The sequence below is a fragment of the Lingula anatina genome, unplaced genomic scaffold (genome assembly GCF_051362555.1).
Source record: "Lingula anatina isolate TDL-2025a unplaced genomic scaffold, LinAna3.0 unanchor82, whole genome shotgun sequence".
Lineage (NCBI taxonomy): Eukaryota > Metazoa > Brachiopoda > Lingulata > Lingulida > Lingulidae > Lingula > Lingula anatina.
Genome location: NW_028257603.1, coordinates 5,666,116 through 5,682,706, shown reverse-complemented (window position 1 = coordinate 5,682,706; position 16,591 = coordinate 5,666,116). Strand labels below are relative to the sequence as shown.

The window sequence follows — 16,591 nt, the reverse complement described above, 5'->3', positions numbered from 1 at the left end:
CGTCTTGAAAATGCCAAAATGTAAACAAGACAGCACTGTTCTGAAATGGGTTTATTTCCATTTTTAACACTTTTTTAACATAAAACAAAATAAACATTTTACTGCCATTTTTATATGACCAACTAAAAAAATTGATGAGATGGGAAAAGTATCAATAGAACAGTGTTAAATGTCCAATTTCCTCCATTCTGAGATTCTGAACATAGTGGATGATTGAATCTGACAAACTGCAATGATATGAGTTTATTTCCATTTTTGACACTTTATTACACAATACATGATAACAAGTTTACCATGTTATTTACATAATCAACTAACAATGTTGTAAAGATGCAGGAAATATCAAACAAACACTTTTAGGCATCTTATTAGTTAAATAATGAGACTGTTAACATGCTTAAGAATTGAATCTGAGGAAATGTGAAAAAAACAGTATAACTTCTAAAATAATGGCCCGATTATGCTGATTTTGGAACTCAAACTGCGTTTTAGTAAGATTGACCACTCCTGTGAGTATAATTACAATTGGCCAATCTGTTTTTCTTATATTGTGTTATCAGTGTTGCATTTATATTGAAAATAGTGAAAAAACAGCATAAATTCCCTCAAAATAGCAATCATGCTGATTTTCGAACTTGACCTGCGTATTATGAATATTCATCAGTTCTGTAAGTTTCAAGTCAAAAGGTAAAATGGTTTTCCACTTATCGTGTTATCGGTGCTGCATATATGCTGAAAAAAGTGAAAAAACAGCATAAATTACCTAAAAGTGACCCGATCATGCTGATTTTCGAACTTGACCTGCGTATTATGAATTTTCATCAGTTCTGTAAGTTTCAAGTCAAAAGGTAAAATGGTTTTCCACTTATCGTGTTATCGGTGCTGCATATATGCTGAAAAAAGTGAAAAAACAGCATAAATTCCCTAAAAGTGACCCGATCATGCTGATTTTCGAACTTGACCTGCGTATTATGAATATTCATCAGTTCTGTAAGTTTCAAGTCAAAAGGTAAAATGGTTTTCCACTTATCGTGTTATCGGTGCTGCATATATGCTGAAAAAAGTGAAAAAACAGCATAAATTCCCTAAAAGTGACCCGATCATGCTGATTTTCGAACTTGACCTGCCTATTATGAATATTCATCAGTTCTGTAAGTTTCAAGTCAAAAGGTAAAATGGTTTTCCACTTATCGTGTTATCGGTGCTGCATATATGCTGAAAAAAGTGAAAAAACAGCATAAATTACCTAAAAGTGACCCGATCATGCTGATTTTCGAACTTGACCTGCGTATTAAGAATTTTCATCAGTTCTGTAAGTTTCAAGCCAAAAGGTAAAATGGTTTTCCACTTACTGTGTTATCGGTGCTGCATATATGCTGAAAAAGTGAGAAAACAGCATAAATTCCCTAAAAATGGCCCAATCATGCTGATTTTCGAACTTGACCTGCATATTATGAAAATTCATCAGTTCTGTAAGTTTCAAGTCAAAAGGTACAATGGTTTTCCACTTATCGTGTTATCGGTGCTGCATATATGTTGAAAAAAGTGAAAAAACAGCATAAATTCCCTAAGAGTGACCCGATCATGCTGATTTTCGAACTTGGCCTGCGTATTATGAATATTCATCAGTTCTGCAAGTTTCAAATCAAAAGGCAAAATGGTTTTCCACTTATCGTGTTATCGGTAAAAGTGCACGGCGACGGCGACGGCGACGACGGCGACGACGGCGACGACAGCGACGACGGCGACGACGGCGACGACGGCGACGACAGCGACGACGGCGACGGCGACGACAGACGCAGATGATGGCTATATGTACAGACACATCTGTGTCTGTACATAAAAAAGAGGTCTGCTGCATGCACCCTGCCTTGACCAATTTTTAGAAGTAAATAAAACAGACCCCATGCCAGTGGAGACAAACCCAACCTAGATTGGCACACCACCATGTACAGTCCCTTAGCAAAAGAAAAAGTTTGCTGCAATACTGCTGCAAAATTGCAGCAAATTTGCTGCTAACTAAAAGTTTGCGGCAACCAGTTGCAGGAGTTTGCAAGAAAAATTTGTATTGCTGCTGCATGAGAGTTTGTGTCAGACCTGATATTTTGCTAAGAGAAGTAGCCCTATCAAACTTAAAAGTTGAAAAGAAAACTCAGGAATCCATTTCACTAGTCACAGAGTCCACTGTTAGCTTTGCCAGATTTGATTCATTTCTTGTATAGATGTAGATGACATTCCTAAATAGACTGTTACCACAGGGAGAAATCTTCATTGTCAAGGTAATCACAATGTGCTCTAAGGGCACGTGAAGTTCAACTGAGGCTCAGGGCAAATATACCAAAAGGTCAGATTTTCAGGGTAATTCCGCTGTATTCAAATGTCCATTACGGAGGGGACAATTCAGAGGAAATAATTAGTGATAAAATTATGTGTGAATATAAATGAAATTACTATAATTCCCAAATAAATCAAAATACAGATATTTAGACTTCAGTGAACTCAGTGAGTAAAAGTTAATTTTGTCCAGATGACATTTTATCTGTGCACATTGTTTATCCTTAATAATGTGGAATTACACTCAGATATCTGGTAAACTATTTCCCAATTAAGGAGATTTTATTGAATAGCAAACTATCAGCATTTTGATATATCAAATAATCTTTACTGAGATATGGCAAACCCGAGCGTTGAAATTATACATATATTATATTAAATTCACAATTCAAATGAAGCCTGGTCTTTTTGGCCTTGTTCCATACTATAAGTTGTCGCTCTCGCCTCCCTGGGGAGGATACATCCCGGCTGCCGTATTAGGCGCTCGAAGCTAGTAAATGTACCATTTTCCACTGCCAGACCAGGTCCCTGCTTCAACCCCTTAGTGCTGAGTGCCAAGAGGGAGACAGCAGGTACCATTTATAAAGGACTGATACATGTATGTCTCCAGACAGGGTCGAAACCTAGGTCCTCCCACTCCGGAGGTGGACACTCTAACCACAAGGCTATCTGGTCGGTCAAAACACCATGTTCGCCATCTTGTCCTCCTGAGAATCTACCTTTGTGATCTTAAAGATAAAAATCATGTGCTTTCTATATTTCTTGTCTTTCATGGGCAGAACCTCCACCCAAACAGTAGGAAGCAAACTTAATTATAAAGGCAAGTTAAGTTCCCTGTAGTGTAATTACAATTTGTAGCTAGGACCCCTCAAAACAACACACACACAAAAAAATAAATAAATAAATAAATAAATAAATAAATAAATAAATAAATAAATAAAACAAACTGTGAGGCATAATGCTTGATGTGAAAATGCATACAGTCCTTCATAGTGTTATCAAATTATGGCTTGAATATGACAGTCTTTTCTCTTCCTGATTTGTGGAAAGCTGAAAGGGATTTGCCTTTGTCTCATTCTTCAGATAAATGATCATCTTCTAAAACAGATTTTATCTTGCCAGGATAAGGATAGCTAACTAAAGGTAAATTAACCAGAGAGACAAATACTTTAACTACTTAATCACAGCTTTAAAAGCAATCAATCTGTGTTTCTAATACCCATACCTTATCGCACAAAAACAATGACAAAACAATTGCCTTTAAAAAGAAATCAATCAGCGATTTCACTAAGTTGGCAGACACAAAACACTGAGAATAACTATGATACCATTGTGTGAAACTGGGTAATAAAAGGGGAGACACCATTCCTAAAGATAAATTGATACCCAGGACATTTTATTCTACAATATATAATGAATGTTATTCATTACTGAATACAATTGCATTTCATGCAAACTTTTGTTTTTGACTACAATAAATGTCTCAGAAACATGGGAGCCACCAGATACCCCTACCAATCTTAACCAAAATTTCTAAGGGTCAAGGGAAAGTTGTGTATAGTTAGTCCAAAGACCAGCTACATTTTTAAAAGATGAATTTACAGTCAGACCAACAATAAGTATTTGATCCTACAAAGTTCTTCACACAGAAACTGCCAATGGAGCTGTAACTAAAAGCTTTTATCATGTTTATTCCTCTCCTGGTTTTAGGGTGATGACATTATTATACACAAACCATATCAATCAATATAAGTCAATAAAAAAACTGATATTCTGTTTAATTCCTGGGAAATTCCATAAATTTTTTCTTCATCATAAAGTAATCTCTTAAAAGCACACATCCTTTTACAAATGTGAATTTCATCTCATTATATCCGAGCCCCATGAGCCTTGAAGATGAGCCCAGAGCCTCTTAACGAAAATCACCTCAAGTTAAGTCAGAACTTTCAACTCCCTCTGGTCTGTGGGGAAATCTTGAAATGCTCCCACAGTGAAACTCACACACTCATACAGAGATAGTCTAGGAGATAGTCCATGCATGTCAGATCCTGATTTTTAAAAAAATCTCCATCTTATTGCATGCAACCTTATCAACTCCAGACCTTTCAGCGAGCATTACAGAGTAATTTTAAAATAATCTGTCTGGTATAAACGGGGCGTGACAGTATCATGGCTTGTGGTACAGTCAACAGAAAAAAAACAACATCAAAGTCAGAGATATTTGTAATAAGGAATCTAAAATTCATCTGGGCAAAATAAGATAATACAGATGAATTATTTGTCTCAATAAGCTTTTGTCAAAACAATTCTGTATATATGAATATCATCAAAGTCTGGTATTTCCCTGATTCTCATGTTTACAATGCATTCTAGCAAATATGGCTTGGGGTGACCAGGGTCAGATCCAGAGATATTTTCCGACAGTCCTCCAAGTTATCTTAGCTGATCCAGCCTCCATTTTTGACTGTCTTCCGACAGAAAACTTAAAAATCTGACCATCTTCCGGAAGACACAGAAGACAGCCTAAATCTGCCCATGGCAACAGTGTATTATCTCATTCATAACTTCAAGGGTTTCGACAACTGTTATGACCACTTTATTTAATAGGTCCAGCTCAGTTACATAAACTGTAGCCTTATCTCTGCTATTGGAGAGGAAGAGTATAAGACAATCAAAAGTCTTCACCTGTAACTATAAGCACTTCAAAGGACTCCCCATCAAAAGATGTTCAGTTCATCTTGTTTTTGCTTTATGTCTTCCTCTTAGGGCTCATCTATCAGTCTATGCAGATGGATCCAACTCTGCAGGACTCTTGCTGAATGCAATCAGCTTAACAGACTGACACACCTCCTCTTGCTTCAACATACTCATATAATCACCAACTTTTCTGTATTCTAGTCAATGTCAGGAGGAGGTGGGTAAACCTATTAAGCCGATTGCAATCAGAGATAGTCCCTAATCTACAAAGACTGATATTTTCATTTGGAACAAGCCCTTAAACCTGGCTTTTCAATCTTATAAGTTTATGTATCTCAGACTTCTTAATACACACACACACATAACACCACCATACAAGTGAAGCGATCATGTATATATATTCATTACATAATATAAATATATACATGTTATGTATATAGATGAATTGTGCTATCAAAAAGAATTCTAACAAAAAAAGTTTATAATTATTATCTTATCAGACTGAACAAAAGTCATGCAAAATTAAACAGAAGTCCACCAAAAACTGATTGAGTTTGATTTAGTTTCACGTTGGTTCACAAATGATGTTTTATCAGAAGGATGCAGTGGGGAATAAACATAACAGAAAACAGCAGGACCAAGTATATATCCAGCAGTCAAATTGTTGAGAAAAACATCCATTTTAGATTTAGAAAATAGAACGGTCTATTAAGGATTAAATAAGTTTTTTTCATTTTTGTAATTAAATGATCATGAGTTATTAAAAAAACTACTCATGCTTCAGTTTCAGTGCTCAATACTACCAGATCAAATATCAAACGTGACTGGATTTTTTCACAAATAACTTCATTTTACTTTCAAATTTGTTTGAACATATTATTTAACAGTTTCACTGTTGTTAACCTGCTATTAATTACTGCTCAGTGTGTTTGTTGGTGCCAATCACACACCTAAATGGCTTTAATATGAAGCTGCAGCATTAATTTAATATAATTTTAGATTAATAGTATTTCATTTCATCAAAATAAAACATTGAACTATAAAACTGTTTTACAAAAGCTACATATATTCTGTGTAACCAGCACTGAGACTAAAAGCACAAAAACTGAAAAGATAATGCATCAAATGTGTCAAAATGAATAAAAACCAGAAGTATTATCATGGACAAAGAGCACTTTCAAGTTTTATTAAATTAGTGATAGTCACAATCAATTTATCAAATCGAATCCAATCATACAAGAATCCTAAGCAGCTTCCTTTTTCAGATGATTGTTTTAGAAGTAAGTTAATGAAGACTTCAGACAGAAATGATGGGATGGCCATCGCCATGTCAACCACATTATTGACACCAATCACTTTTCACCTTTATTGCCACATACAGTTCTGCATTTTTAGTGTGCGTTATCCATTTTCTTTTCCCTTGAGAGATACACAGAAATCACATCTCACGCCTGTGGTTGTTTTCCGAGCCATCTTTCTGTTTAATGCGCATACTTCTTCACTTTTAAAAATATTACTCAGGCAAACAATGGTTTATAAATCCATATTTTTTCACCAGGAACATATGCATCTGGTACAGTGGGTGTATATGTATGTCACAATTAATTTTGTCAACCAACCTACTGCTCACTATCTCTACGGGGACTCTCGCTGAATACAATCAGACTAACACGACTCCTACTAGCTTTTAATAGATCAAATACTGTAACAGAAAAGCGGTTGATTTTATGGAAAGAAAGAGGCGTGTCACTCTGTAAAGCTGATTGCAATCAGGAAGTCCCCGTGGAGATAGTATGTAGTAGCTATAGATAAGTACATTCTTTGTGAACAGGCCCATAGTGTGGTATTACTAACAGCTCCTGTAGTTAAGCCAAAAAATTAACAAGTCACAAGGACGGTTGTCAGATCTGTTAATTTGTTCACGTTTGCTCCTTTTTGATGCTGGAATGCTATGGATTTTCAAAATGCTGGTTTTGAAAGATGCAACAGCTCATCAAATAAAATCATCAAAGGGAAACCTGACAAAAAAAAAATTATCCTTCTACTTCTGAAAGATGAAAGCACATTTTGTTGGTTCAAAGTTAATACTTGTCAACCATAACTGGCACCGCAATCCTAGACAAATACTCATTTCAAATAATCATGCAAATCCTTACCAGAAAATAGATTTTTGTTCTTTCTTCCAGAAATTTTGACAATTATATTCTGTGCATTAATTCATTTTGAGGACAAGAAAATAATTGTTTAAAAAAAGCCAACTGTGACGCTCACATTTCAATCTGCAATACAACTACAGTTATATCCATTTCAATTCAGAAGTCAGTCATTTCATCTGCCATTGATCCAATTCAAATCCCCATGTTTTAGCAATCATGATAAATTTTTTTCTGTGGAACATAAATCAGCTTTGCATATATGTTGTTATCATACAGGATTAAGTTAATACAAGTAGGTATGATTATGTCAATATAGACATGGGAACACTAAAAGAAAGCTTTACACCATCACAGATAATATCAGTCATATATATATATATATATATATATATATATATATATATATATATATATATATATATATATATATATATGTACAAGAACCATCCCATTTTAAAGCAAAAAAGGCCATTTTACCAATCTTAATAAATACTTTATAGATATCAGATTTATAGAATATCAGATAAGAACAAAAAGTCAAGCCTCATCAAGCTTATATCAAAAAACTTTACTATTCACTATCATTAAAAAAACCTGTGTGCAATCTCATATCTCACTATTTTTTTTTTTTATAAAAAGGCGGTAACATTTAATTGCTTGAAATACAGTATATGAAAGTAATACTGCTCTGTAAACAGCACATGTATAAGACCAAAAAATTTCACAAATGCGTGACAAACTGTATACAAATGGAGAAGCAATGTTATTGCATAAACAGGATGTACGTAACATGTGTCTTGGGAATTGGTCTAATATCCATGCTTAGGACAATGCACTTCCTGCATGTACTTTAATAGGAGAACAACAGTATTATTAAGTCTATATTTAAGTATTATTAAGTCTATTATTAAGTCTATATTTAAGTAGATCTTACAAGAGAAAAGAGGATCATAATCAGGGGAGGATCAAGAGATATTTCCTGACAGTCTTCCAAATTATTTTTGTTGATCCATCATCCATTTTTGACCATCTTCTGACAGAAAAAAATTAGATACCTGTCAATGTAAACTTGAAAATATGACCATCTTCCAGAAGACCCATACAACGGCCTCAATCTGATAATTCAAATGCAGATGACTTGATACAGAGTTAGATGAATATAATTATCAGCATTTGTACAGGGTGTATGAACTGGTCACAGGGCACTTAATTCTAGGATAAAACTACAGCAAGCCATTAATACCACACAGCTTAAAGAGATTTTTAGAAAATGCAAATGGGACTTAAATGGTCATTGTATGCTTGACTTCAAGCAGAATTTTTGTTGCGAAATTGGCAAAAAGGTTAATCTTTTCAGCGTCTTTTATGGAGCCTTACGATCTATTTTGAATATCTAAGAAGTTTTTATAACCTCCAAGCTCTGCAGCTTTTCTTTTTTCTGCTACTCCTCAAAAATTTCTGTAATTTCACTTTGCAACAAAAAAGTATTTATTGCAGCTTTATTACTTATAATTTGATTATTTAAATGTAAAACCATTAACAGGGGCGGATCCAGAGATATTTTCTGACAGTCTTCCAAAGTGTCTTTGTTGATCCAGCCTGCATTTTTGACTGTCTTCTGACAGAAAAAATTAGATACCAGTCAATGTAAACAGAAGACCCAGAAGACAGCCTCAATCCGCCCCTGATTAAAAAATTTGAAACAGTCTCTCCCTTTATCTCCTTCAAGGCAACTTCCCACTTTGTTATATCACTGTTATGTAAAATTTCATGCCACTCTGTGTACAAAGCTAGGATGATTATTTGTGCATATCCTTCCAGGAAAATTAGAAACATACCAATTTTATTGATCTGCCTCCACAGTGCCACACCTCTGTAACCTGTAAGTACAAATAGGATTTCTGGGTTTCATGTTTTATTTATTCATCTATCGTGTTTCGCGCTGTTCAGCATTAACTTTAAGTTCGTAAGTTGAAACCATGTAGAGTTTACAGCTTAATAACTGTATTTCAGCACAATTATGGCTTCATGTTCCTGCAGGTTATGTATAACGTTTACTTCACAGTGGCTTGATCAGCTCACTGCGAAAAAAAGACTATTTTAACCCACTGCAGGTAACAACACGACGTGATAGACAAGATAACATACAGGTTTTTCTATCAGTTATCCATGTGGAAAAGAAATGACTATTAAAGGGATAATAACTCTTCACATCAGATCTATATTTCACAATAAAAACATTGTAAACAACTCATAGAAATATTATATATTCTGTTTTACCACAAAAACAGCAGTTATAGCTATTATTCTGATATCTGAGCTTGTCATCAGATCATGTGACCTCCAAAGATGGCTATATTCTTTAATAATCTCTTGAGAGATTATAACAAAAAAAACAAACTTTTTAGAAAAAAATCAGGGACTAACTTTCAATGTAGAAATGGATTCATTAACCATTGGTAAGAATGGGAAAATTGTTGTTTACTCTAGGAAAATTCATTTTTTGGCCAAAGCAAACGGTTATTATCCCTTTAAATTGGTGTAAATAGTGCTTTATTTTTTATAATGCATGGATTTAAAGATGTTGAAAAAACAATTCCAGCTGCCATTCAACATCAAACTCATATCAGTTTTGAATCATTATGTGAGGTAAAGACAGGTAATCTTGCAATCCCACAAGAGATTTTATGTTATTTCTTCACAAAAACTTCATTTTTCATTTTTTTCTAAAAAACAATTTGACCATTGTTTTCTTGGTTTGAAGGGATAATAAAAGCTATAACCAAGAGGCAAACTTCAGTAAGACATGAACATTAATTTTATGGTACTAGCTATAGGGCTTGCCTAGCTTCCATAATAATTGTCTTCTTTGGAGACACCAAAAATTAGACAAAGACATAACTCATCACTTAGGGCTGGTGACAGCAACATTCAGCAGATAAAAGGGAAAGCGTGTTCCAACCTTTTAGTCATAGACATAAAAAGTACCTGATCCTAATTGTGGTAGACACCTGATAATTGTCCTTCTCGTAAGGTTATATACCCCGGCCTGTTAGCCAAAATCAGGCTAAAAATCGACTTTGTATGAAACTGCTTCTTATAATACAGTCATATAATGTACATGGATAATATTGGTCTTCAGAAAAACTATGATAATTTTATTGAAGCTGCCACATCAGCAGTTCTACTACCTAGCTTATATTAGAAAAATTCCAATGGCATGTAAGAGCTGTGCATGAGTACTTGTGCCACTGATTTTCTGAACATCATTCTGTTTACATTTTATCACTGATATCTTTAAAAATACCAACTTTCATTGGACCTTTGTAAACAAGACCACCTAACATCAGTTTAGAGTAAGTTATCGAAATTCTATGGCACCAAAATGTTCTTATATTTCTATCTTTGTTATTAACTCCAACAATTTTGGCAATTTTATCTGTAGGGGTTCCGGAATTATCCTCTAAAGCTATTGCTATCTTTTAGCTAGCATATCTGTTTACTTTTTCAATTAAAATCTATGCAACATGGGAACGGAGCACAATGACATTAAATGCGTGAGTTCATGATGATACACAACCAACCAAAGAAATATTATAACAGATCTAGATACCACATAGCTGTCCACATGAATATAGCTTATTTGTTGAGTAAAGAATTTAAAGTGTTTTATGAAATAATTTCATTGGATGATCTTGACCTTTTTTTTCCAAATTATAACATCAAACATTTGATACTGCATCATCAGTGGGAAATACAAAAATTTTTCTTTGGTCGAAGTAATGTCCAGTTTCTTTGGTCGAAGTAATGTCCAGTTTCTTTGGTCGAAGTAATGTCCAGTTGTGCATGAAACAAATTTGTCTTACAATTTCCTCCCTCCCCCTCAAATTACAAAGGCATTCCCATTTTCTTCATATCCAGCATAACAACTGTTGCAAATAGAATCCCTGTGTTACTATCTTTAATGATTTTCTATGAAAGTTCTTTCATGTGAACAGACATCCCAGATGTAACACTTCAGTCAAAGACACTGCTGGTCCCAGACCATGGCATCATAGCAACCAGAACAAGGGGTGTTAGTGAGCCCTGGGCCTTGGTTGAATTGGAGGTGCCACGGATAGGATAATTGTCTTCAAATGAAAGATGGATGTGTCCTCCAATGGATCCTTACGGTATAGACAATCCATACTCATTTCCTTTACGATATCATTTTTTCGATGTTTGTCTGCTGTTCTGTCACAGCCGACTTACAAGATGTTTTCTTTAAATGCCAATTAATTCCGAGGAATCAGATGATCTCACTCACAACAGCCATGGCCTGAAAAGGAGGACAACCTCAAAGTTCTCTTTACGTCTGAGCGCAAATAATTTCCTTTTCAAAAATTTTAAAAGACGGCTAACAAAGATCAAGAAATAATCCGAGTTAATTTTTAACTTTAAAAGCATACAGGATAATAATTTCTATCAAAACATGGTTACTAATAATAAAATAACCATGATGCCTAAGATGTGCCTAGTTTGTAACACTAAAGCCTCATATTTTTCCTAAAACAATAAGATCAAACAAAGACAGATGGTACGGAATTGGGTATCATCCAATACAACCCAAAGTCATGCAAAGTGTAGAATGAAATGGGATTTGGAGGAAATTGAGGTCAGAAATGATGGCAGACAAGCAAGTGTGAATAAAAGCTGACAGAATTTATCCATGTGCTGGTTTATTCTATCTTCCTGTTAAATCAGCAGAAAATGTGTTCTAAAGTCTGTAATGGCACATCAGACAAGGCAACGATGTTCTTAATGTGTCTCATCATTAATGTGAAGAATGTCTCTGGCATGCTGCCAGGAGATGTTTGTCTTGTTTAACTTTTTTAGTCTTTAAATTGTTAACCCATTGAAATCAAGTGGCTTGAACTTACATCAAAAAGTGGACCACCTGTTTCCTACAATTCACTGGTCTAAATAAGAATCATGGTCCAAAGAATAATTTTGATCAGAACAGACATTAACCCAAATTACAAATTAATACTAGTAATGTCAAGACCTTGATTTAGCTTTGTATTGTATTGTATTGTATTGTATTGTATTGTATTGTAGACACACTCAAAATATTTATGGAAAAACATACAAAAATGTCAGTTTTTGTAATGAAAAAATCTACTGGACATGTCCCACCACTAAATTCACACATTCTAAAAAAATACTGGTCCGCGTGAGATTTTACTGGCCAATGGTATGTGACCAGTGGCTAATTAACGTACGTAGCAGACTGGAAATATTATGCTTCAAGATAAAAAGTTTCACAGCTATCTGCGTCATATCATTCCAATTCTGTGTACACTGGTTTACTGTGGAAACTGGTTGTATTCATACCAAACTCCACTAGTAATTTAAACCTGCAGGTATAATAAAGTGAAACATTAAATCAAGTACATCAACTTATAAACATGCATGAAGACAATTGTCATCATGCCACCAAGCACATTAAACTCAACACGTCTCCACTTCATTGCTTCGCCTGTGACAATGGCAGAATTTTTTTATTCCATGAAGGATTTGAAAGCAAAAAATAATCATCATCATCATATTAAATTCTTTTCATGTGCTTTCTTCTACCGCTACACAGAAATGCCTTTCTCTGACATTGAACAGTATTTAATTTATACAACTGTACATTATTCTAAATAGGCACTTCAGACAAATAGATAGTGAATATATACAGATCATGAAAGGAAAATAAAGAACTCCATACAACTACATTAATAAAATACAAAAAAACAAATTAGCCACTTTTGCCCTCTCTTGTATATAATTGTATAACATTTCAATTTTAATAGTATTAATCAAATATTTTCAATATAAGATAAATCCAATATCAGAAATGCAGAATCCCTAGTTTTATCCATTTTATTTACACCTGTTTACATGTACAGATCAATCATATAAGTCTATATATATACTGTCTGTACCAGTAAACAGGATCAGTGGCTGGTAAACTTATTGACGTATTGAAGAAATCTTTACATCACCAGACCTTGGACCTGTCACGCTAATAAAAGGTAAAACAAGGCAGATCACATATACAATAATGAGAAATATAATAAGGTGCCTGGTATGCAGTAGGGGTTCCACTTGGAAACAGATAGATAGGTTGAATTTTGAAATCAGGTCTCATAAATGATAATTGCCATTTGCTATCACAAGTCTCAGATTTGGGAGCAGGAACGTAATGCCCAAATTAATGACTTGAGTCATACGTGTACTTTCAGTGCACAAAAGTAAAATTAGTAGACACAAACACATCTTCAAAAAATAGACAGCTAGGTCTCTGTCTGCACTGCCTTAGTACAGACACACTAGTCTTATGCTGTAATGACTTACAGAATACATCTATCAAACCAAAATAAAATATAACTGGTGGCGGATTTAGGGGGTTGTCAGGGGGGGGGGTCCTGACCCCCCTTTCGATTTCCAAAAAAAACACAAATATTAGAATTTTGACTTGCTGTATGATAGTTCTAAATGGCACTGTTCATCCTCAAAAATACCAAAAAATTTTGGAGCCCTGCACCCCACACCAAAGGGGGGAGGGGGGCTTTGCATCTGCAGACTCCCCCTTTAACTAATCCTAGCTCCACCCGTGTATAGCTAGTTTGTGTTAAGAAGTGGAGTGTGTGAAAATATTGTATGCTGATTGGTTGAGATCTGCCAATGATTGACAGTGAGCAATAGTTTGGTTACAATAAAAATCTGACTCTAATCCCAATGTTTATTATAATGCAAAGGAGATAGGAGTCACAGTCGCTGATAATTGAACAAACCCCTATTCCAGAGGATCTGACATAGCATATATACCACACTCAGAGCAAATCCTATATCTGTTCTATTCAAAGCAATAAGTAATTACATATCATACAGCTTTGAAGCAAGCAATTAAGTAGGAAGGAACATGCATATTCGGATTATTAAAGAATGGATATATACAAGAACCCCTTAATGATGAAAATCTCTGCTCAACTCTGTTCGATGACAATATTTAATTATTTCTACTGAAACAATGCCCCTATATAAAGTATGCAACATAAAGAGGCATTTTGCATAGGTCATTCATGAAAGTACACTGTACTAAAATTATATTTTAGACAGAAGGAAGCATAGGGAAAGATAGCAAATGGCCACCTACAACATTCAAAACATCTGTTTCTAACACAGACAAGTAAAGGAAAGGTTTACAAAATCGTACCTGTATCTAAGTAATATCCATCAGTAAGTATGAAGACAATAGGTAAAACAATCTTCCATGAAATGTGTTACCTGTATTGCAAATAATATATGCTGAAAAATACAAAAAATAGCACAACTTCAAGAAAAAATGCATTGATCAGACTGGTTTTCAAATCAACTTGAATTTTAATAATAACTGGGCACTCCTATAAGTTTGAAGACAGCAGGTCATCAATTTTTCACATTCAATGTATTATCTGTATTGCATTTATAAAGAAAGTGAAAAAATTGCATAACTTCCAGAACAATGGTTGGATCAAGCTGAATTTCAAAGTAGACCTGCATGTTATGAATATCAATCAGTTAAGTTAGAAAACAAAAGGTAAAGCAGTTTTCCACTTTTTGTGTTCTCTCTGAAAGTGCACACAGACAGCAGACCTGGGTAATGGCTATATGTACAGACACTAAGTGTCGGCTTGTACATAATAAACATGCTGGGCATAACCTGAACCAGAAGGCAGACTATCCTCATTAACTAATAATTTATATATACAGGTATATTTTATAAATATGACAACATAACGCCATCTGCACACACTGCCATACGCATACATGAAGAAAAACACAATATGCATCATTTAACAAAATACCATCATACACATTGGTGCATATCAGTGGAAAAAAACGACTCATACGTATGACGCCAAGCAATTTTATTCCAATAATTCAGCAGATGTTAAAACACTGCAGTCATCTTTACATGTTCTCTCAGTTCTTCTGTTAATAACACGAAGGGCCAGTTTAAAAGCCAAGTGGGAGTATAACCTCCAGTAGGCGAGGAAAAATAATTAAGTGATCTTCCGTAATGCAGGAATCAATAGTCTGCTAACAGGTGCCCGTTTAAACACAAAACAGAATGTGTGTCTGTCTTAAGAGGAGTAACAACTGCAGTCTTTAGCACACAGTGAACAGAAGCAACACCGACAGCCATAGAGCTCAGTGCAGTGTAAGAATTATAAGGCAAGCTTTTTTTTCTTTTTACACTCTGCAATGTTCACAGTGGCCATCATCAGAACCAGAGTTTAGAAATGCTTGTAGTTTAAGAAAGTTTCAAATCTTCAGATTATCAACTGTATCAATCAGAAAAAAATGAGATTTAATTAAGAAAGTTCTAAATTATATCTTCAGATTATCAACTGTATAGCCTAATTAGCAAAATGGCAACAGGCATGGTAAATTTGTATATTAATTGTGTTTCTGTGAATAAGATATTTAAGGAAAATGAAAACAAAAGAAAATAATCTAATTCATTACAGTTCAATGGTCACTGTTGTTATGTAAATATGCTTGGTAACAAGTCTAAGGCTGTGAATGTAATCTATATTGAAATTCCATAAAATTTAAAACAAAGATGTCTTGGTGAACAGAATTCATAATGTCAAAAGAATTTGTCTAACTTACGAAGAACATCATATAATTATTAAAGGCATTTGATTGCCTCTTGTCTGTCATAAGCTAAGAAACATATTTAATTATGTAGCTTTATTTGTTCAGTATATGAATGCTTGCTTTAATCAAACACTGACAAGTTTGTTATTAGTAAATCTTTCATAAAATCGAGTCCTTTTGAATGTTTATCATAGAATCAAGTACTAATTATATTATTTTATTAAAAAGATATCTAAACAAAACATATTATCAAAAGAGGCTCTATTCTGGTGGTTTTTAGCAATTTAAATTCCCCTCAGATTGGTTTTTGTTTGAACTAAACATCAATGAGGAGTCAAGCAGGCAGAGGCCACAGAACAGGGTATATAGTTATCTATATCAAATCACATGGAAAAGTCTTTCAGTATGTGAGGCGAATCATTCATTTCCACTTTGACATTAAAAGGGCTGCACTTTGTGCGCTGTGAATGATTTAATTAAGAAAGCCATCATGCTTGACAAATGAAGACCTGCAACTGCTTCTCTTGTCATCTCAGTAAGCAGTTTCCTTATTTTGCCACTTTTATGGTGAAATAATCTGATGAAAAGTTGACCAGAAGCACTTCAACTCAAGGGTTATCTTCCTAACAGCCAGATTTTAGGTAACATGTACAACATTTACAGTTAAAAAGACAATGATCAATATAACAATCATTTTTGATTGATGAGTAGTGAGCCTATGACTTAACTGC

General features: G+C 34.4%; 1 protein-coding gene across 2 annotated transcripts in view; it reads left to right on the top strand.

Moving 5' to 3' along the window:
• Positions 1-16,591, top strand: part of LOC106152814 (melatonin receptor type 1B-B-like) — a 46,172-nt gene that overhangs the window by 28,228 nt on the left and 1,353 nt on the right. Inside the window, exon 1 of one of the 2 annotated variants that reach the window (XM_086998529.1) lies at positions 8,799-9,069. The exons of the other annotated variant lie outside the window; for it this stretch is intronic. The gene's annotated coding sequence lies outside the window, so the exon portion shown is untranslated. Of the gene's footprint in view, positions 1-8,798; positions 9,070-16,591 lie in introns of those variants that run through there. 2 annotated transcript variants of the gene reach the window in all.